We start from the raw sequence: 24825 nt of genomic DNA on the forward strand, positions 1-24825 counted from the left end.
TGCACATAGAAAACATGTTTTTGGCTATGGGATCTTAATTAGTATACTTTCATAATGGGCAATAACATTTATCATATTTATGGCTGTAAGCACTTTGAGAGTCCCAAAATACTCAATATTTCTGAAAAAATGCTGAGAACACTCTGGAAATGAACAAAGTGGACGTGATGTCACAAGTTGAAAATGACAACATGGCTTCTAACAGCAAAAGCAACTGTTTGGGTGTTTCTGATGCTGTTAGCAATATTATAAACTACAGCAAATAATTATCTACACAGTACACACAACGAATAATACACTAAAATTGTAAGGGAACATACAAAAATAGTTTTTGGTAAAATTTTCATCAATCACACAGCTTAAATATTAAAACTTATAAAGTAAGAAAAATATGAATTTGCTGCCATCACAGTCTGTTGAAAGAAATTGCTGTGATAAGACATAGTCTTCACCCAGTGACTCATGGAGTTGGGTATGTATTATTATTATTATTATTATTATTATTATTATTATTATTACAATGTACAATGTATATAAGATGACATACAGAATCAATTACTAATTTAAATAGTGTTATGATAAATAATTTAATAATCTATATATCACACATTTATAGTTCCCTTTCAAATTGAAAGACAGCCATTACGGAATGGGAAGAGCTTTCTGACCTGCCAATCAGTGAAAACATGTACCAAAGCTGTCCAATAGATGCCCTGCTGGCAGGAGGAAGACCCGCCCCCAGCGTCTGTGAAAAGTCTCCTCCTGATTGCAGCTGCCTGCCATGTCTTCTTTCACCTTGCCAGTGATACTGCTTTTAGCCTGATTAGCTTGCATGCATACTAAAAGTTGGAGAAGTGTGCTCTCTTGCTCTTCGGAGTCGGATTTTGGATAACTATCTACTTGCACTCTTTGGAGTTTATCTCTTGGAGCTTTGCTTCTCTTCAGAGATAAGTGTACAGCAGTAGTCTTGCTCTGAGCTAGCTTCAGTCCCTCCATTTAGATTTGCTGTGTGATCTTTACATCCTGTACCATTTTTTCCTAACAGATTCAAGTGAAGGAAGGAGAAGAAGTGAGAAAGCGACACTACTCTAGCTGGAGCAGTCTCCTGCGGTTTTGGTCGGCTGACCGTCCCGCCCGCTTACCGCCTGAAATCCCCAGATTGACGATCGATCTCTGCCAGCGGGAGTCTAAACTATTCGGTACATCGAGATCAACATGACCGACCTCCCTCGACATCAACATCTGTTGACCTCTCAACCAACTATCGACCTCTCAACCAAAGCGTCGACCTCAACTACCACTGTCAACTTCTTGACCACCCCCGTCGATATCAACCACAACTGTCAACCTCTAGACCATCCCTCATCGACCTCATACAACTCCGTTGACGTTTCAAGCTTTCATCAGCCTCCCAATGATTCTGTCGACATCTCGACCCTCAACGTTGACAACTTCGATCGATGTTCTGTTCGACAACATCGAGGCAGACAGTATTTCCTGTGAGGGGTTCATCGGTGCTCCGGGTGCCAGAGCAAGCTGCCCTCTGACGATTATCACGACTTCTGTGTTTGATGCCTGGGTGCTTAACTCGCCCAACAAGCACTGACAGGTGATAGAGGCTGTGAGAATTGTACAGCCTTCACGGAAGCTACGCACCGCAAGAGGGCCAGGAACTCCCCGCCATCTTCAAGAGCCTCAATGAGCCATCACAGTGGAAGCTCTATCTGATGCTCTTCTGCAGGCTCATCCCCACGCATACCCCCCCTGCAAATGTCTCTGCAACGACAAGCCAGACTGCGATAGTCCTCATCCAGGGCCTCCCTGGCGAGGGTGCAGTCTGCTAATCCCTATCCACCTCCTCACAGGCATTCTCCATAGAGGAGACCACGCTCCCCCAGAAGGAGATCCCCAAGAGATAGACGGTCCCGATCTCGGCACTGTACTACGCATCGAGTTTCACCACGTCATGTTTCTGAAGAAAAGTTGTTGACTGCACAGCGTATCCTCCAGTCTGTCTGGCTGGGCGACTGGCTCACGTCAATAGATCTCAGGGACGTTTACTTCCATGTCCCCATTCTCCAAGCGCACAAGAAATACCTGCGCTTTGCCTTCCAAGGCCAGGTGTACGAGTTCAGTGTGCTGCCGTTCAGCCTCTTACTGGCTTCCCGCACGTTCTCAAAGTGCATGGATGCAGCCTTGGCCCCCCTCAAGACAAAGGGGTTAAGGATCCTGAATTACCTGGATGACTGGCAGGTGTGCACAAACTCCAGGCTTCAGGAGGAGGAACATACAGCAGAGGTCATACATCACGTGATTGCACTGGGTTTCGCAGTTCATACAGAGAAAGGCTTCTTCGAACCTGCACAGATGGTGGGCTTCTTGGAAATGAGGCTAGACTCTCGGGACATGCTAGCCTACCTACACAAAGACAGAATTGAGTCATTAGAGAAGTGCCTTGCATCATCAGTGACCGGTCATACCAAGTGACATGGCGAGGCTCCTCATCCACCTCCCAACCTCTCCTCACAGGTGTTCCCCAAGGCTCCGTCCTGGGCCCGCTCCTGTTCTCTCTCTACACTCGCTCCCTGGGCCCCCTCATTGCTTCCCATGGTTTCTCCTACCACTTCTACACTGATGATGCCCAGATCTTCCTGTCTTTTCCCTCTTCTGACCCTCTCATCCCCTCACGCATCTCTTCCTGCTTGTCTGCCATTTCCGCCTGGATGCACTCGCACCACCTCAAGCTCAACCTCTCCAAATCAGATCTCCTCTTTTTCCCCCACTCTTCCTCACCTTCTGCTGACCTCCCCATCTCGATCCCCTTGGAATCCACCACACTCGCTCCTTCTTCTTCCACTAAAAATCTAGGAGTCACCCTCGATCCTACGCTCTCCTACTCCCAGCACATCACCACGCTGACGCGCACCTGCAGATTCTTCCTGAGCAACATACGCCGGATCCGTCCCTTCCTCATCGACTACTCAACTCAGCTACTCGTCCAGTCACTGGTCCTCTCCCGCCTGGACTACTGCAACTCCCTCCTGGCCGGCCTGCCTGCATCCACTACCCGCCCACTCCAGCTCATCCAGAACTCTGTGGCTCATCTGGTATTCTCTCTGCCATGATTCGCACATGCTACTCCACTGCTCCGCTCCCTCCACTGGCTCCCGATACTGGCACGCATTCAGTTCAAGACTTTGACCCTCACCTACCGCTGTCTTGACCACACTGCACCAAGCTACCTTCAGTCACTCGTCTCTCCATACATCCCCTCCAGACCACTGCGCTCCTCCAGTGCCAGAAGGCTAACTCTGCCTCCTCTCCACTCTCCTTCCTCCAGAGCACGCTCCTTCTCATCCCTGGCCCCTAAGTGGTGGAATGACCTGCCCACCGAAGTCAAAACAGCAGAGTCCTTGACCTCATTCCGGCGCTTACTCAAGACGTATCTCTTCCGACAGCACTTGTAATATTAGTCCTCTATCCCTGCTAGATAGCACTTCAGCTTATTATGCTCCTCGCGTTCTTGATTGTTTTCCTCCTTGCTCCCTTCCCGTAGCCCTCGTCTGTAACCCTACATCTTGACAGCACTTAGCTTTCACCGTCCAGGATGTAGGAAGTCTCTTACTGTACTTCTGTAAATTGTAAATTGGAATTTGTAAAATGTATTATTTTGAATTGCTATGTTTTAGCTAAGTTGAATTTGTAATGATTGATGCCTTGTACTTCTCTGTATTTTTGCACTTATGTCGCCCTGGATAAGGGCATCTGCCAAGAAATAAAAATAATAATAATAATAATAATAATAATAATAATAATAATAATAATAATAATCATTCAGAAGGGCATCGACTCTGCAACTGGTCAAGTTTCAAAAACTGTTGGGGCTGATGGCAACCACCTCGAATATTCTCCCCCTGGGATTCATGCACATGTGTCCATTACAACACTGGGTAAACGCCCACAGGCTACACCCAGCAAGAGACAAACACCACCCACTAACAGTGACCTCAACATGAAGTCTACCTCCTCTAAGTGCTGCCTCATACCTTCAAGGTTTGCTTTTCTAAAATTGTAGACCATTGTTTTAGACTTGGACCTTGTTTTTTTGAAAGAATGCCTCAAAGCTAACCATTGAGTTAGAAAGCAATCATTTACCATCTCAACCATTTCTATTTCTGCTTCTGTAGTCCCAACCGGGCTTTCCCAGTCTAAGTTTGGGAAATTGAAATCCCCCATTATAACAGCCACATCCTTGCTACTGTACAATGCAACATCTTTCTGAATATCTGAGTTGGGTGGCCTGTATATCTGAGTTGGGTGGCCTTCCTTGTAGTGATAACACCGGCAAGGAGAATTAGTGAAATTCATGCCTTGTCTGTGGATAAGGCCTGTCTGATCTTCTCAGGAAGCAATGACAGAGTCACTGCACATTACCCGGCCTTCCTACATAAGGTCGTTTCAGCATTCCACATTAATCAACCGATTGTCCTGGAGTCTTTCCATCCCCCTCCACATACATCGGATGAGGACCGCAGACTACACACTCTCTGCCCTGTCTGTGCTTTGAGGTGCTATACGCGGAGTACGGCGCATAGCCGCAAATCCGACCAGCTGTTTATCTGCTATGGTTCCACCACCAGAGGGAGGGTGGTTTCGAAACAGCGACTGGCGCACTGGGTAGCAGACGCAATCTGACTCACCTATGAGACTGTTAACACATCTCAGTGCACACAACAAGGTGACAGTCCACGTCGTGGGCTCTCTTTCACACTGCCACACTTGAAGACTTGTTTAATGCTGCGACCTGGTCCGGTCAACAGACCTTCACGAGGTTCTACCGCCTCAACGTGGCAGATCAGCTTCGCCCAAGCTTGGGCACCCAGGTACTACAAACTGCAGGCCCTCAGGCACCGTGAGGCTCTGCTGCGCTTGCCATGATGGGATTGGGCTTAAACAGGTGTCAGGACTCTGGTATAGTCTCCCATTCGGTAATGGTAATGTCTTTCGATTTTAAAGGGATAGGTTATAATCATAATCCTGGTGCCCTGGAAAAGAAAGACATCCATTACCCTTCAGGGATTGCTCGGCCAGACAACCTTCCTGATGAAGAAATGGCAAGCAGCTGCGGTCAGGAGGAAACTTTTCACAGATGCCTGGGGTGGGTCTTCTTCCTGCCAGCAGGGCCCCTATTGGGCAGCTTTGGTACATGTTTTCACTGATTGGCAGGTCAGAAAGCTCTTCCCATTCGGTAATGTCTGTCTTTCTTTTTCAGGGATCCGGGGATATGATAATAACCTATCGTTACAAATACAAAAAGTTTTGTTAATGGCTATGTTTAGTAGATGTTCAACATGTGATGTCACTGATGAAAACACTTCAAGATTTCGGTTTCTTGGTAGTGTAGCAACAGTTGGCAATGGTTTTCTTATATTTATAGCACAAAACAACATGGTGTATATATATTTTAGAATGTTATTATAATGTATGGAAATATAGATATTTTTTTAAATACTAGAGTTCAACTACGAAGTAATTCAACTTGAATTAATTTCACAGCAGTCAACCATTTGTGTGTCACTAGGTAAAAGATTTGAAAGAATGTAAATAATAATAATAATACAAATAAAACCTTCAATACTGTTAAATGTTGCATGACAACTGTGTATTTGCACATCACCTTGAGTGCTGGGGGAGTGAGACTGTTAATGTGGTTATTCTGGTAATGTGTGTATGTAGTAAATTGTATGTTATCTTTTCAAAAATATGCACGTCAAATTGGATAATAATAATTACTTTATAATAATGATATTAAAATATTGGAAATGAGGTAATTGCAGACATATACTGGGTGCCACTGCAAGCTCACCCAGTGTTGTCCTGTGCCTAGTTCCTTTACCATCTGTTTGGATTCATTACTCCCCAGTCCACAGTGTGTTTATCTCCCGCTGTCAGCAGCGACATCAGACACTCAAGAGCTCAGGGAGATCAGCGTTCGTGGAGAAGGTAATTGGGGGATACAGTGCCGGCGCTTTGTTTTGTATTTCTGGGCCGTGTGGTCAGAGATAGCTATTAACAATCCAGTTAAATTATTTAGTTTGATTGATAACACACCTCCACAATTAGCTTCATATCACGCTGAAACACCCAGACATTGTGAAGGATGAGCTGTCATTTAAGCACAGGGTAGGGACGGATCCATTATTTCAGACATTTACCTTAGATTTGCATTCGTTTTCAACTGTGGTGCCCATCTAGTGCACATACATAATGCATAGGGTAAGATAAGGCAGTTTTAATGAACATATCAGTAACCTAATTGTGAGACTGGATATACTCTGGTGATCAAAAATATGGGGCCATATGGGCAATCTCACTAGAGTACAATTGCAGGAAGAATTAGCATGAAGTATTGATTCATGTGAACATTTATTAACCTTCTCAAATCATAATGCCAGAGAGGGCATGGTTTGCTGTCACTGTGCTGGAAACTTTTCTCATCAAAACACAACCCCCCGTTAGCAATCACAGCTTCACAATCTCTAGACATTCTGTCACACACCTTTAGTAGTCTGTCAACGCCTACTGTTGTCGATTCAGTCTTAGTCATTTTCGCTCGCTGCAATGCACATAGTAGAAATATAAATATATAAGGGAAGAGATATCAGAAAGAGCAGCAGAAATTGTGTGCAGTGATGATGACTTCTTGAATGGCAATGCTAAACTGCAAGTTTAACACAATGCTTGTACAGAGAAATGCCAGTTCCAAGTCTATACCTCAACCCCATAGAATATACCTGGGATCAACTGGAAGAGTGAATTAGGAAACATTTGCAGATTGCAGAGGCCTACACTATATTCAGCATTGCAGTAAACCATTTCTTCTGGCACACTGACAGAAAGCTATCGTTTCAAATACAGTGGTGCTGAATTAGCAGAGGTGATATGTTAATGCAGAACCAAAGTCAAGTCTTAAAGTTTACACCCTGCTATGATCGATGACTAATGCATTGCTTCTCAGGAGTTAAACTTTGCAAGGAGCTCCCTTATTCCATTTCACAGAACAACCTCAAACTGCAGCAGCCCCACGTCTGACACGTTCATGTAAATTACATTAGAAGACAACCTTACCCCATTCTGTGTCTAAGCTGTATTTCATTTTATATATTAATTATAAGCATTTCATATATGCAGTATTAATTGCCCTGCTTTTCTAGGTATTCCATCAAAGTAATTTAAGCTGGTCTGAATGAGATTGTTTTAGGATTGTACCTCACACATCACTGTGTTCTTCAACTCACAACCAAAGGGACTTTATTTATTTATTTATTGTGCCGCACCACGGCACCACCGGGACCACAGAGAGTACAGAACTGTCAAATGTGTCCATTCTGCTACATCTTAATCCAGTTTTGTGATTGCGAATGCTTTCAATTATTAACAATATTTACTTTACATGAATTTTCCATCCATTTGCTTCAAATTGAGTTTTGTACCACAGATTTTCCTGCTGCTAACCTAAATTATATTTTAAAAAATTGTTTCAAATATAAGATGGCTAGTTAATATTTAATAGCAAAGACCATAGATACTGCTAATAATCAGTTTTATATTTTAAGTGAATACAGTGTATTTGAATATGATGTGAGTTGTGTGTAAAATGAACATTTATGTATATGATGTAGATGTTTGACCTCAATGACACAGATACGTTGTTTGTTATACTGTATGTATATGTGTGTGCATATGTGTTATTCTGAGATTAATGTCTTAAATATTTCATTTAATTTCATGAAATATGATTGATTAAATGATACTCGTTTCTCAATGGTATCTTTTAAAACTGATTCAGCCAGGAGAAAACACTGTTCAGATTTGGAGTGACAGTCTTAACTCAATTCAATCAAGTGGAATTTAAATACTTCTCTAGGCTGCATCAGTGTGCAACAAACTCTGAAAGCAGATATCATTGACAAACAAGCAGAGTTGAATGGATATAACCTTGTTTTGAATGCAGGATGTGAATACTTGCAACTATAAATGTACACTCACCTAAAGGATTATTAGGAACACCATACTAATACTGTGTTTGACCCCCTTTCGCCTTCAGAACTGCCTTAATTCTACGTGGCATTGATTCAACAAGGTGCTGAAAGCATTCTTTAGAAATGTTGGCCCAATTTGATAGTATAGCATCTTGCAGTTGATGGAGATTTGTGGGATGCACATCCAGGGCACGAAGCTCCCCTTCCACCACATCCCAAAGATGCTCTATTGGGTTGAGATCTGGTGACTGTGGGGGCCAGTTTAGTACAGTGAACTCATTGTCATGTTCAAGAAACCAATTTGAAATGATTCGACCTTTGTGACATGGTGCATTATCCTGCTGGAAGTAGCCATCAGAGGATGGGTACATGGTGGTCATAAAGGGATGGACATGGTCAGAAACAATGCTCAGGTAGGCCGTGGCATTTAAACGATGCCCAATTGGCACTAAGGGGCCTAAAGTGTGCCAAGAAAACATCCCCCACACCATTACACCACCACCACCAGCCTGCACAGTGGTAACAAGGCATGATGGATCCATGTTCTCATTCTGTTTACGCCAAATTCTGACTCTACCATCTGAATGTCTCAACAGAAATCGAGACTCATCAGACCAGGCAACATTTTTCCAGTCTTCAACTGTCCAAGTTTGGTGAGCTTGTGCAAACTGTAGCCTCTTTTTCCTATTTGTAGTGGAGATGAGTGGTACCCGGTGGGGTCTTCTGCTGTTGTAGCCCATCCGCCTCAAGGTTGTACGTGTTGTGGCTTCACAAATGCTTTGCTGCATACCTCGGTTGTAACGAGTGGTTATTTCAGTCAAAGTTGCTCTTCTATCAGCTTGAATCAGTCGGCCCATTCTCCTCTGACCTCTAGCATCAACAAGGCATTTTCGCCCACAGGACTGCCGCATACTGGATGTTTTTCCCTTTTCACACCATTCTTTGTAAACCCTAGAAATGGTTGTGCGTGAAAATCCCAGTAACTGAGCAGATTGTGAAATACTCAGACCGGCCCGTCTGGCACCAACAACCATGCCACGCTCAAAATTGCTTAAATCACCTTTCTTTCCCATTCAGACATTCAGTTTGGAGTTCAGGAGATTGTCTTGACCAGGACCACACCCCTAAATGCATTGAAGCAACTGCCATGTGATTGGTTGGTTAGATAATTGCATTAATGAGAAATTGAACAGGTGTTCCTAATAATCCTTTAGGTGAGTGTATATTACATTGAGGAGAGTTGTAAATTCTTCAACTTAGATCAGGAAATACTGAAGTATTGACAATATTTTAGAGTATACTTTGATTCCTTAATAACAATGGTAACCCAGCCCTCTGCACCCATAAAACTTGCAAGACTCGTGCCCCCCTCCCTCCCTTTGGTGTATTGTGTGTTGTACTGAGGGTGTAAATGGGGAATACATGGTGCCCTCTGTCTGTTTGCTGGCTGTACATCTATATGTCATGTTTAATGTATGGTTGGTTTCCAATTTTGATGAAAGTTGCTTTCTTCAGTTATATTTTTTTATGTCCTGGGATTGCAGTCATCTTTTTCCAACACAATCCGTTACCTCAGCTTTTTTTTTTTTTTACTTCTTTCTTTTCTTTTCTTTTTTCTTTTTCTTTTCAAAACTCCAGGATTAATCACAGCTGGAAGTGTATTTATTTCAGTACAATACATGACTGTAGTGGTTCAAATATTTTTTCCAATTAAGTTACAGATACAAAAACAGACAAGGCATTTTCTTTGCAGACACACTGTGGATAAAACTAAAGAAATGGTCACAGCTAACACACACAGAACCGGGTAAGAACCCAGATAACACACAACGTTGCCACAACATTATATAACATTGTGGCAACATTGTGTAGTAGCAGGGAATGCATTGCACTGCCCTTGGTTTTAAAAACTTAAACTGCATGTTGTTGTTTTTTAATGTTTAATGTTTTTAATGCTTTTTTAAATGTTTTTTAATGTTTTAATGTTGTAATATCCATGTTTTGGGATTCAAAGACCAACATGGACTAGAGATAAAATCTGTGACCCCAGAGAATTTCTGAAATTAAAATTGTGATAACCCAGTAGCTCAAGATAGATGGTAATTCTCTCTATTTGTACTTTTGTTGCTTGGCAGTGATTTTGTTGGCTTTATTAAATTCCAAGAGGGTCATGCCTATCAATTGTATTTTTGAAAACAGATGTGTAGATATATACTGTATTCCTGAACCTAATTTGCTGCATTTGTGTATCTCATACTTTATCCTGTTTACCTTTATAACTCTTGAATTATGTATTATACTTGCATTATGCATTATGTTTTGTTATTGCACTTGGCATTATGTAACATTTTACAGTTTATTTTTGAACACGGGTTGCCTAAGCATAACTCATAACAATAATAAAAATGTAAAACTTATTTACATAGCATTTAGGTGTATATATATCTCATAATCATTAGCCTATATCGATCCACTGCTGGATAAAGGCCTCTCCAAGGTGTTTCCACTTCTACCTATAGTTTCCCTTTTCCACGTCACACATGCAAAGATTATGAATTCATCTTCTCATCTTTTATGTGGTCATCTTCTAGGTCTGTTTTCATTTCTTGGGATGTATATGCTATGGAAGTAAGCTTAACATTTATATATAGGCCTATATATAGTAAAAACAAAAGTCAGTCTGATATCTAAAAGCATACTAAAGCTATTTTCCGATGTGCTGTAACTACTGTTCATAGGTGAGAAGCTCATTTAGACAAATTTGGAGTTTTCTGAAAGCACACTGATCTCCCTGGGAAAATAAAACTGCCATTAATGGCAATAACTATTTGCAGCATTAAAAAAAATAATGTTTTTTTTTAACCAAGGGAAATATATGTTCGAAATTTGAAAAAGGACACCTTATATGAATTGTGCCGTTGTCCCCGGGCCTTTGGTAGATTGAAATAAACTCAGGCTACACCTTCCTTCTTATGCAAATGATGAATTCATAAGCAGAAGCGAACAATAATTGTATTTTGTAACTGTCAACTCTAAGCCATTTCAGCCCAGAAGAGTAACAGTCCATCCCAATATTTATTGCAACGCTGCTCCGCGAAACGCAAGCCCAAAAGGCTTCAAATCATTGGGGAGATTGTTAGCCTTCTGTAGAAATTATTAAAATGCTGCAAAATGTACGAGCAACACTTTATAACAATTAATCAGTGGCTGTTGATTAATAAAGTTCATTTTTTATTCTAGATGATTCAGGGGATTATCAAAAGGACACTGTCCTTGTCATTTTGATTAACAAACCCATCTTGGCTCTAGAGGAGGACGCACCGCACTGAGACGGTTCGCCTCGCCTATAAAATAAATATTGAATGAGAATATTAACTCGTTAACCTTGACAACTATTTGTAATTTTCATAAGGGGGTAAACTAGCAAATTCAGCACAAAAAATTGCAGTAGGGGATTTAAGAAAGGGGAAAGAGAGAGGCGTAAAAAAAACAAATTGGAGAGAATGAAGAATGCTACTGCGTGAATCCTGTCATTTTTATGGGCTGCAATGATTAATTTGTTTGTTCAAATTCTCAATTAAGCCAGGAGAAACTGCAAGTACATAGAAAACAAGTGCAGTACAGCGTCTTCTTGTGTTTGAGATCCCCAGGACCTGCTGTGAGAGAACACAGGTCAGCCCACAGAGAGGACTGCTTCAGGAAAAAGGGGATATTATGAAAAAATATTGTTCATATTAATTTTTGACTTATGCTACTTTTCTGATATTTCATTTTTGTTTGATTGTTTGTTAATAGGTTATCTATTCATACAACTCCATTCACATTTTCCAAGTTATAGGAACCCCAAAAGCTCTCCAGGTTTCACAGAGACAAATTTGTTTCTATTAGGATTACTCATTCCACCTCCATAAGTGCAATATTAACCTTAAAGCATTAACCCCAATCCTAGTTGTAGAGCACTAGCCACAAAGTCACAACCAGATTGTGAACAGTTCCCTCTCCCTAGGGTTCAATAAAGATATTATATGCCTCCATGGCAGATGTTCTTCAAATGTGGATGTCCCCCGTGAATTTACCACCTGAAGAGTTCCACAAATCCACGGCCTGAGATCGTAAGTGTACTGTCTGATTCCAGTAGCTAATTCAGTACAGACCCATCATTCTCTCGCTCATCCCACTACAGTCTTCTCCCTTTTGCCTCCTTAGCACTGTCTTCCTTCCAAATGATCAGTTTGTGTCTACTCCTTCCAGCTTCAGTTTGAGGTTGCCAGACACACAAAGAGAGATATCGAAGCAGCATATTTCGTAAAGAGGGTGTTGAGAAGGGATGTATTCCGAGAGAATTAGTCTGCAAGAAATGCCAACTGAAGCCAGGCCAATGCTGTTGAATACTTCCCCCCGTGCTTCATGATTGACTGTTCCAAATTGTTCTTCAGCTTCGGGAGCATGCTCACAATGACGGGCGTTAGCCCAAACGGCAAGAACGTGTGCCAGACTGTGTGAAGACAGTCAAGCAGCTGTTGTTTTCCCAGTTTTGACACGTCTGGGTTAGTGTTCATTGAAGAAGATTCAATCCTGAGTATTGCTCTGGTTTGCCCACCAACATCCCCCTGCTGTCAAATTGCCCACCAATTCACCAAATTCACACCTGAGCTGTGACACCATTACCACACATAAGGTGTAGGCCCCTGTGAATTTGGTTTAGGGTATAGTACACATATAATACAGTCTACTATAAACTGATGCTTTAAAGATGTGAGATACAGCAATCTACAGTAGTATTCTTGTCAAATAAATCACCAATATCCCCCAACACTCAATCATGTCCTCTGTGGAACATGAAAGAATCTATAGACAACACATCTGATGACCGTCTAACAGGTGAAAACCCTGAACACATTTTTCAGGTTTTACAAACAAAAAAGAGAGACTTGCAAGAGATTTGTGAGGAATCTCAAAATGTTTCATTGATGAAATACATTTCCAGCTGCAACAACATGGTGCCCACAAAATGCCAATGAATGCATCCACTGTAATCCATCAACATGACTGTAAAATAAATTGCATGTATAGTGCCTGTTGTCTCATACAGGTTAAGGCTAACTTTGGGCCTAGACTATAAAATTATACAAATTAAATTTTTTGCTGTCAGATTTGAAAAGGAAAGTATTATTTACCTCAATGAAAATCCCTGTAAGCAGCTTTTCATTTCAACACCAGCAATTGCATTCCTCAGACCTAAGGGTTAACATGGAAGTCAGTATTTATGGTGTTGTCAAAAGTTTATCTGGTTAGCATTAGGGCAACGTGATTCAATGTTGCCAACGTCTCCTCTAAAAGTGGAAAGAAAAAAGAGAGCTAGAGAGAAATACTTCTCCACAGAACAGATCCCAAGGTCTTTCTTTAAGGATACACTTCTTTATGTTTTGCTAGTGCAGCATGACAATTTTTGCTGTAAATCTGCCTTCACTGCCAGAACACTGTGGAGCATTTGTTTTTTCAGATGAGGAAACTTGCACACTTCTCATTTTTTATCGTGTTGTGCCAGAATTTGACTGCCAAACATGGTATCCAAAATCCCGCTCTGTTCAGCGCTGAACAGATTCAAAGGCTTTGGTAAACACCAGTTCAGCTCCTCTCTTTTTCAAATGTATTTAGTTGATTTTATTTACAGTGCAGCGTGTTATCCTGCCTATCCTTTATGCATCAGCTGAGGCTTTTAACAGTGTAAGTCACCTTTCCCCAAACAAAGGTGTCCTCTGCGAATCCAGAATGACATGACAATTGGAGCTGTTGCTCGCACAGTCAAAGTGCTTATTAGTCAAACAATCCCCTTCGGAATAATAGCATTCATCAGCTAGTGGGAAGAGATTTTGGTGTCTCGCTGACACTCTGTCCTGGTCCTAGTGGAAATGGTGTCATTGAGCAAAAATATAATTTAACCCATGTGTGGTGCAACCTGGGTTTGTCTCATAAGAGGCACACTGTAATAGTTCAATTGCATGGAAGAAGTGGCACTGGAGAAGTAGCCTGCCAACAACATAATGTAGTATCCCAGGATATAATTGAATGTGTTCAGTAACACCAAGACCCTTTGGACTCTCAAGTGGCTGATCTGGTTCAAGCCTCTTCCCGGAGAGCATGATGTATGCTACAGTTTGCAAATGAACAGTTCAGGTCTGGGCTCTCAGTAAGATACATTATTGTTTTGTATCCCTCATAGACTGGCATGGGTTATTTAGAAGTAAGTCAGGTTAAACAGCAATTGACAATTCCAAGTGAGTGAGATTTAAAACCAGGTTGAATTGATTTATTCAGTTATAGCAAGGGTTTAAAAGCAGACCTTTCAACAGTAACTGACTCTTACTACAATGGATACAGTTTCTATACAGTTTCTACAACTAAATGTAACAGTTAGGGAAATCAAAAAAGAGTTGCCTTTTATTTTTCAAAGACCTGTTATATCACCTGTTTATCTTATTTTAGTCTTTACAAAATCTTCTCATATTGTTCTTTGACAAATTTTGATCATTTGTAGCTTTACTGTTGGCTTAAAGAATGGATAATGACATTTTCAAATTCAATTTTAAAGCTCTAAATAGCTACATCTAAATGATCTGTGATTAGCAAACCAGGTTGACTTCAGGAAGGTTATCTGATACATTCCCCAATGTATATGGGGCTCCACAGAAATATGAGTTTGATTAATTTACCGTGATTTTCAATGCAGGGTATAATAACCGAAAACAACTTGGACAAAACAATTGCATCCAAATATACTTGATTGCTAAATTGGCATATGATTGACAGGTCAGCTGGATATTCTCATTCAAGACAAATTAACAGAATGCAATTTTACTGGTTAACAGATCAAAAGGGTTGTATCCTCATTGTGCATAGGGAACAGTTTAAAAGATACAAAATAATTGCAAATTACAAGGTGTGAATAATATGTTCATAACCCAATATAAAACAAACATCATCACATTGCCGTTAAATTCGGACAGCCAAGCTATGGTATTCTTTGCTACTTATCTATGATTTGACTTTTGCTTGTGGAACACAAACAATGTTAACCAAAAAACTCCAAGCGCTTGTGCTGTCATGAGATGAGACTCAATATAAGAAGACACTTTCAAATTCAACATTTCTCTTGGCTTAGTGCTGTCCAGCTTTAAATATTTGGAAACATATGGAGTGCTATCTTGTGCCTTTTGGGTGAGGTATATGCAGACTACATTCAGTTACAGGGAGGGAACTAAGTCTTCCCAGGCAAACCAGTTGTAGATGGTTCTTGTGTGTACATGTCAACAGCAGATGTCAGATATGACCTTATTTTGAAGACATCTGCATAGACAGACGGTGTGTTAATATTTAAGAAGTACAGCAGTACAATTTGTACAAGGGCATGTGATTGGTTAAACTTTGAAATGGATCAAAGCACCATGCAATCTCCATTAAGTCTTTATACACCTGGTGTGTAGCTACTGGAGTCAGTGCATTTAGCTGCCTTATGCATTCAACTAGGCAGTATGCATTATTCAGTGCAGTGGGGTGGGCTACGGTGGGTTTGAGGTGCCCAAGCGCCCCTGCAGAATGCCCATCCAAAGCGTCTCTCTTCAAAACGTAGGTCCTCCACCAAGATTCAGGCCCACTGTGCACAAGCTTGTTCTTAATCTATAGAAAGTTTGGCTTTACCATTAGATGCAATTTACATCAGGAAAATTATAACCTTGTTGATACTTGGGCTATGGATTCAAAATACAATTCTGGAAATCCGTCCAAGCTTGTACTTATTTCAAATGATTTATTTAGGTGTGTAACTCAAGTGGCACATGTTTTTATATTCTATGTATTCACTTGGGCATGGAAAGAAGAGTCACCAGTTTTATATTTATCTTTTTACGTCTGCACAGTTTCTGTGCATCTATGGTCTGAAACATCTCTATTCAGAGTACAACTGTACATTTTCCAATCCACCTCTCTGCCTTGCAACCTATAAACTGTTACCAGTTTCATGGTGTGACTTTTGTTTACATTACATGTGATTTTATGTAGCACAAAATATACCGTCATTTTATTTTTAACTGTAGGTCATTAATTTGACACACAATAAAATAGCAATACCCATAATGTGTATAATCTTCTCATCATCATCACTAACACCTGAGGCCAATCCTTGTTCATATATAACTTTCAACGGTCTTTGTTCATTCTGTATTACATGAAAAATAAACAAGATGATCAGATAATCTGAAGTCTACTCTTTCTATACTGCATTTTTTTTGTATCTGCGCTACTTGATTTCCATTTAGAGGGAGGAAGTTTTTTCTCAAGGCGTTTGGATTTTGTTTCCAGACTACACTGTTGGCTTGACTGAAATCTAAGTCTCTGGAAAGCATGTTCAGATAAAGAGTAAATAACTTCCCATAAATCCTTCCCATATGGCAAGAGATAATAACGTGACCCATATCTTTAATGTGTAGTGCATGGCTGCAAACTGCACAACCTAGGGATTTTTTATTTTTCATGAAAAAAAAACACTGAAGCATTTCTAGAGTGATTGTTCTAGGACTTGAATAAGAACTGACCTGGCACACACTTATTCAATGATACGCTTTTCATGTAGCACAATGCCCTCATACACATGTTTTATGAAACACATTTGCTTCCACGTCAGTTCATAAAAGAAGAAATATGTGACACCTATGCATTTTATAGGCAACATTTATTGGGTCCTCACACTGGAATATGCCAAGGGGCCTCGTGGGCAAAAGTCTTAAACACATTCTTTAGATGAGCAATGCCATTCTGGCCTGCTCCGTACCGACACAGGAAACATGACCGGTCAAGTCTGATTTTTTGATTTGTTGTTGGATTTTCTCTGCCACATCCTCATCTACTCAAATGAGCTAGAACTGGAAACATTTACTTTAGCTAAATCTGTCTGTTCTGAAATAAAGCCCACACTAACCCTTCCCCCTAAATTTATTATTTTTTTCTTTATCTATCAATATATTTAAAACCATTTCAACACAGAAAAATGAAGGTAATTTGTGTTTTCCCACATCATTAAGTACATATTTAAATCTCATAAATTACAAAATATAAATGTATCCATATAAAACTGAAAATATAAATGTATTATAGCTTTTTCAGGTCAATAGGAATTCTCTTTTAAAACAATGACTGCTTAGTGAAGCTATCAATGCTGTGCCTGATCTGTTTACCACTGATAGCTGTGACCTTGAAACGCATCTTGTCACACTAGAAAGTGCCTCCTTCAGCAACTGGAAATTTGTCTGTCCAGATGGCTTTGTGCAGAATCATCTTGCTAATTGTCAATTATGCCATCAAAAGAACATAGCAAACACGACAACAAAACTGATGAAGAGTGAAATAAGCCTGGGAAAGAAATTAGAGCTATGAATCAGTTTGGGAAACACATTACACCAACGTGTTTTCTAAATTCATCTATACGCATGCAGTGTGCACAAAATATATTGGCAAAGAGGACATGGTTATCTGTGCAGGTAAACTGACACACTTAGCAAGCCTAGGGGTTGTGAGTTGGGAAATTGAACAATACAGTTTCCACCCCTTGTATTTCTGTGCATCATTTGTTGCCTCAAAATCTATTAACTTGCAGCGAGTGATCCACACTTGAACTTGATCATAATATCTGTTCTAATACCCACTTTTACAAAAACTGTGTGTGTCCTACCTGAAGAACGATCTAATGTACCTTTCATTTTGGGGTTACGCTGCATATCAAATGTTGGTAACTACACCTAGTGTGCTCTGTACTGTTAGAATACATTTCAACTGTGTTCCTGTTTTTATGATTACAAACAACAGAAAATCTATTCAAACTATCTGAATCACCAATACAGGCACAAAATTGGTGGGGACTAACTGCCCTAAACTGACAATTCTTGTAGGGTTGCCAGCTTTCCTGGAAAGCTCTGAGGTATATTGGAAATCAAGACAATTCTTCTGGAGATAAAATAAAATAAAAAAATTAAAAAACTGGGGATACTTTTCATGGGAAATATTCAATTTTATGTTTTTTTTTTGTTTTGTTACTGTCCTTGTTGAGTCTCTAGCAATTTCAAATAGTGATGGAAATCCACAGCTATACTCACTTTAACCGTTGATGACCCAGCACCATAAAGGACTTGATCTGGTCTGTGACAGAGTGATAAGACTTCAAAGGCATGTGGTACATCCCACAGGGGACACACGTATTGTGTGCTGAAGTACTCCTGGAAGGGTTGCAGTACTCTTGGCAATCACCATGTGGGCTTCTGAAACAGCCCTATCATATACTGTGATACCCAAACCTCCTGGCACTTCAGGTTTTCAAAGGAACTTCAGGAACTATAAACTAACTCTGGCTTTCTCGTTAATAAAAACATTCAGTTCTGTGCTGTAGCTTCTGCACAAATACCATCCTAACTTTGACTCATATCATAAAAAGTGTATCTACATATTTTTATTGAACCATCAAAGCGTAGGGAGCTACACTAGCCATCAGATCTTCCACTGTGGGGAGGACATTTTCACAGAAATCTAAAAAGTCGAAAAAAGGGAGAACTTTCTCTTTCTCTTGGCTGTACATAAAATGCAGCCTCTGCATGCTTGTGAAGGCTCCTAAACCCACGTTGTACTGTTTGATTCCATTACAGATAAGAAGCAACATATGACAAGTGATGAGCGTGACCTGAGACTGACATGTGTTAAAGTACATTATAGTTATTGCCTGGATAAAGGTCAGCTTGCACTCTGCTGTAAATTCAAACAGACAGCGCTCACATACATGGAGTGTCAAGTGTGAAGTAGTACCAAAGAAAATCCCTTCGATCTTAGCGGCCTCACAGACCTCTTTCCGTCTTTGTGTTTAATAGTTGAATAATCACAGAAAGGGAGGAACACAAGACCTCTTCCAGCGGGCTGGTCTATGTACTGTTGATTACATTTGCACCTTCCATTGCTGATATCCTCAATTCATTTCACAAAGACAATATGTCTTACAATTTTTTTTTTTTGTCAGTTATTTGTACAAATAACTCAAGGTGTAAGTAACTGCAATAGATTTTCTAACAGTACATTTCTCTTACCATTCTTTGTGGTTGTAGCTTTAACAGTAGGTAAACACCTGAAATGTATGGAGAATGAACTTCCGAAGTTTAGGAGCCTTTCAGTTGAGAACTGCAATTTTCATTTGAGTGCTTTAATGGGAGTTTCAATATTATTATTATGTGTGTAGGTAGTATATTTACTATTGAGCCTACACAACGCAGACCATTTTAAGTGTGTTCACTGTATAATTTCTACTGCTTTTAAGAAAAAGAGATGGTTTTCATTAAGACACTTACTACAGTCCATTCCATTATTGGAAGAGTGTCACAGTATCAGAGCAGTGGAGAATATCTACCATTTGGGACAGGGAAGACAATTTAACATGGTGGGGTCTGAAAGTATCCCCACAGGAGAGGCAGGAGGGACAAAACATTTATAAAAGAACAGTTGAGTATGGTCACAGAATGGAACGTATTCAAACTTTCTAGTCATTTTCACAGTATTGCGGATATGACACAAATATCACCTTAATACATTCAGGGTCACAGATTATTAAAAACTATTAACAGTATGCTACACACTTCACTTTGAAGAAAATGGGGGGGGGATTCTGCAAATATGGATTAATATGGGGGGGTGCTGTCTGAAGAATATTAATAATGAAATTTTTGCTGTAGCCTACAAGTATAGTCTACCTCCAGTTAAGTGTATATCATTTAAGTGTATATCCCACTTAAGTGTATTAAATTCTGAAAGCCAAAACCATTTCCATTACATTTACCCAGTTTAGGGGACGTATATCAATGCAGTAATATTTTTGTTGACAGCTACATGCATAGTGAATTGACATTAAAGGACACAAGATTGCTGACAGGGAATGAATGTTTGCAGTGCATTCCCATTCTGAAGTTAGTTTCAAGCTGAAAAGTGTCTGAATGAGACAGAGGATGCTGCTGAGGGGGGGTGGGGTGAGGATGCCAACAGAAGCAAATTAATGATTTGTTTAAGCAAGGAAACACACGTATTTCATTAGGAGACTGTACCACAGAACTGCCATGCATTTGAATGACCAGTGTTTCTTGAAGGATATGTCGAAACTGATTTGTTCATTGTTCAAGCCGTCTAAAATGATGCATGATGTGTACAGAATGGGTGACGTTCTTCCACTGTTCCACTGTAGTAGCAGTAACAATAAATAATTATTATTTATTATAATTTTATGTTTTAATTTTTGACTACATTGCAAAAAAAAACATCTTAATTGAATGTGGTATATAATAAATAGATGTTTTTCTACTTTTGGATTGAGGATAGAACTAGGAGAGGGCTGTGTTTGTACTAGGCCTACAGTATTACAAAATTATTGTATTATTTTATCTTAAGGTCTGGACTGGACTGGTACACTCCGTTTCAGTGTAAAATTACACATGGCAATAGGTGATTCAGTTTAACATGAATGGAAAAACTGAGGTTTCCCTTAAGTGTGTGTCTATACATTCTGTATTTATTCCCCAGAGCAGTGCAAGCTCAGTGCCACCAGCCATCATGGTATGAGTTTGGTGTGTGCAGCGTGGTAGTAACAGCTTGTTGTGAGATTGCACTGATGGAGAGGTAGGACATGAAAGGGACAAAGGAAATTAATTCAGCGCCCTCATTACCTGAACTTTATTTGTCTACAGCCAATTAGACCACAACTAAGATTTAAAACTAGTGTGCACAAAAGTCAGCTTTACTAAAAGAAAACACATGTTTTTTTTTCCTTTGTTCTCGCCATCTTGATCCTGGCTGAATCTACATTTCTTCGTGCAACACAAGATGTGTTTCCTATGGCTAGCTTCTGGAGAGCTCCTGAGCAGCTCATGCAATGAAAGCCTGTTGTAGCTGACTGAGCCCCTAAAGTGGATGGAAAGGTAGGAGAGGGTGACTACAGTAGGAGCTGGCTGGTTTCAGTTCAACACAGAACAAAAGCAATCAGGTGGACTGAAGGTAGAGTGAAATAGGATATTTGAATTGCATTTCCAAGGTTAAAGAATGATTCACCAATCTATATATTTATCAATTTCTTATATTAATGAATGACAAAAATAAGCCGCTTCCTTCGCCTTTAAAAAATAGAAGTTGTGTTTTTTCTGTTGTTTAAAGTAGGCCTTAGAGATATACAATTTTAAAAACATGGTTGAAGATAAGATCTGACAGATGACAGGAGATTGATGAAGAGATAGGTATAAGTATAGGTATACACATACAGATACAGATACATAGATAATGTGTTGTGTTTTGATTATCCCCTACATACTGTGTGTACAACAGACACACTTAAATTAATACACAACATGTTGACTACAATTGAAATCTTACAAATTGGGCCGGTATAGCAGTAAGTGTAAAGGGTAGAAACACCTGTATTGCTTACACTGGTTGTTAAGCACAGGAAGGATATTTTGTACAATATGCATAACCAAATGCTGGAATAATGAGCCATCTGTATGTGTGGTCCCCTCCTTAGAGATGCCAAGAAGTGCACCATCTGCGAAGCAGTTACCAGCTGTTTTCTTTCTTATTACATGCTTATTAAAAGCTATAGTTGTTCTCCTCTTCAAAGGACAAGTATGTGGGTGGTGCTCTTTGTGATCAGATTGTGTTTGTCTCTTCAGAAGATCTGGGGTTTGAATCCAATCCGCGCTCACAAATATGGGAGTGCAATAAAAACAAAATTAATGAATTAACCAAAAAGCAAACACACAGGGAGTCTCTTCAACACACACATCCTGTTGGGGTTAGTTGAGAAGCAGTATTTTCTGACATCACTACCATTTGGGAACCTTGCATTTCACCAGTTAAGATGCCTCCTCGTCCGGTAAAACGGCAGGTACAACAGTTTTACACAATTGAAAGCTTTGAATTCCCTCAGTTAATGTTAATATTAATATGAAGTTTGGACCACTGCTTAAAGTTTCACACACCTGCTAATGACCTGCAGACAGTCCGAACCCACAGAACTCCAGCCTCATTTGAAACCCTCTTCAATAGAGACTACAACAGTTCAGTTTGAGCTTTTCAAAGAAGTTTCAGAATTACATTGCAGATGCTCTAGAAAGTGCTGGCAGTGCTCTGAGTATATATTACTACACTAGTCTACTGTATGCTTCACCTAGCTTGAACCCTTCTCTATAACTCCCTTTGTATTGCATGTAAAGCCCTGCATTTTCAACCCCAAGGTTCAGAAGAAGTTCCCAACTAAGTACTGAACAGTCTGGGCAGGAACTGACCTGAGACTCCTCAACTTCACAGTGGATACATTTTGTGTCAATGAAAGAAAGCCTGCTACTTCAGTCAACACATGTAAATACAGACACACGCTGTTCCAAGCAACAAGGCAAAAGAACAAGTCCAAACATCCTGCAGAGACTTATTATCACAGGGGTGGAGGGAACAGTTCTCGTAAACCATTTAATCAAAATGCCCTTGACATATTTTGTCTGCGTGAAATATGAATAGAACTGTATTTGGGTGCTGGGGTGTGTCCCAAAGACTGCTAGTGCATTGTGTGATACTCCCAGGGAGTGAAGGAAATGAAAACATGAAGCCACATCAATTAAACTGATTTGGAGGATAAGAAATCATGATATTAAGCTAGATAATATACTATAATAATTAACCCATGTGATTAATTTAAAAGTAATAACGTTTTAATATTTTTAACACAATTAATCACATTTCTCTATTTTGAGCATTTTGTGCACAGGTAGATGCAAAAGGTGAATTAATGAATGCCTGTTTCCACTTTAAAACACTTTTGGATGGTTCATTGGACATAAACAAAGTGATGCTAGTTTACCTGAGCAACTGTCTCAGTGAGAAGAATTAGGTGACCTGCAGTACTATAGTTTTAGTTCCTATATTGAACCTATGCCTTTAAAATTCTATATGATCCAGAGCATATTTTACTTTTATTTATTCACATTTTCAGTTTAGTTAAATTAATCTGATGATCTAACTGCATTCAGGGGACCTTTTTTGGTACTGTGCATTTATAAGGAAGAAGCAGAAAACTCTATGGCAACCTCTTGATCTTTTTTTTCTTTTTAATTTTGTACTGGATTGCTGGAATTGTTAATAAAACAAGATTTGATTGAAGGATTTATGTGGGATTATTTTACACTCATTCTGCTAGAATTACACTCATACAGCTCTGGAAAAAATGTATCAATTAACATTGATTTCTGAACATGGAGTGGTCTCTTATTTTTTTCCAGAGCTGTATATATAAATGTTTTATGCCATTTTAACATGCGATTAAATATGCAATTAATCAGAAAAAAATTGAGATCAATCACGAAAAAAATATATATATATTGTTTGGCAGCCCTAATAATAATAATCACTAAAGTAGAATAAAGGTGCATTCAGTGAATTCTTTTGTCCAAAATGATGCAAATTTTCTCCAGCAGCAGCATGGATTCTGCAGTGGGCACTTAAGTTCCAGTTAAGCAACAAATACAAATGTTACTGTGTAACAACCGCTTGAAAAATCCTTTGAGATTTTAAAATTATTATAATTATTATTATTACATGGGTAATAATTGGGTCTTGGACCAAGACCAAACCAGAAATTAAGCCAGTTTACAATTTGAAAATGAATGCATGGACTTTAAACCTACATGCTCAAAAAAACAACCCAAATGTGAATCTTGACAAAAGAAGCACAAAAGTGTGTAACGCTACATTTTTTGGAATGCATTCCAGATTCATGATCACCTGTATTACATTTGCATACTTCCTTAGAACCCATACTCCTTTTCCACCATGGCAAACCCACAGCTCTGACATATATCACACTCCCCTAATCAAAACAGTAAGCTATTAAAATTCTCCAGTTTAGCAATTAACCCAAGAGTCATCTTTTACACTGAGCATAACTTTACCTTATGTGAGTTCCAATAGTCCAAATTTGTTTGGCCAGACAAAGTTTGTCCATTCTAATCCTAAATCTGAGTTATTATTTAACTTACATTCCTAGGAGAAGTCCTGCAAGAATTTATGACCTAACAATGACAATCTTGGTCTCCAACTGAGGGCAATCTGTACAGTGAAATTTCCTTTGGGCCAGTTACAAATCACACCTATTCCCTTTCTCTGTTAATGCACGCCTGGATGCTGTGTGGGGGGCATGTGAATACTGTTTTACTGTGTGGGTATCAGTATGTGGGTGTGTATGTTTGCATGTGAATAGTGCTTCTGACAAACTCATCCCACCCCAGGTATTGTAAGAAAACATTAACAAAATCTCCCTCCTCCAGATATAACATCACACAAGAAGTTTCTAAATGGAGGTGAAAAACAATAAGGCAAGACAAAAGCATTCTTTGTCAGCCGAGCCTCCACGATAAAGGTGTTCGAGTCATAACAATATGAACAGTGGAATCCCCTGCCGCTCACAGACCCGCAATCTGGACCATGTGCATTTGGTTACGTGTTTGGGAGTGTGCGTGCATATGTCAATTCTCCAGTGGAACTGTGGTCGGCAAATGCTTCACTTTGAAATCAAGCATGCATAATGAAGTCATTGCATAATTTGGCTTTAGCAATATTGTGCTTCCAAAGAAATAGGTCATATAGTCGTTGTTCTAAAAGGTTGGTTTCATGGTCACTTCTGAGCTGGGGAGAAAAAAAATCATGTCTTATCTTCAAACTTTATTTT

Source organism: Amia ocellicauda, chromosome 4 (genome assembly GCF_036373705.1).
Source record: "Amia ocellicauda isolate fAmiCal2 chromosome 4, fAmiCal2.hap1, whole genome shotgun sequence".
Lineage (NCBI taxonomy): Eukaryota > Metazoa > Chordata > Actinopteri > Amiiformes > Amiidae > Amia > Amia ocellicauda.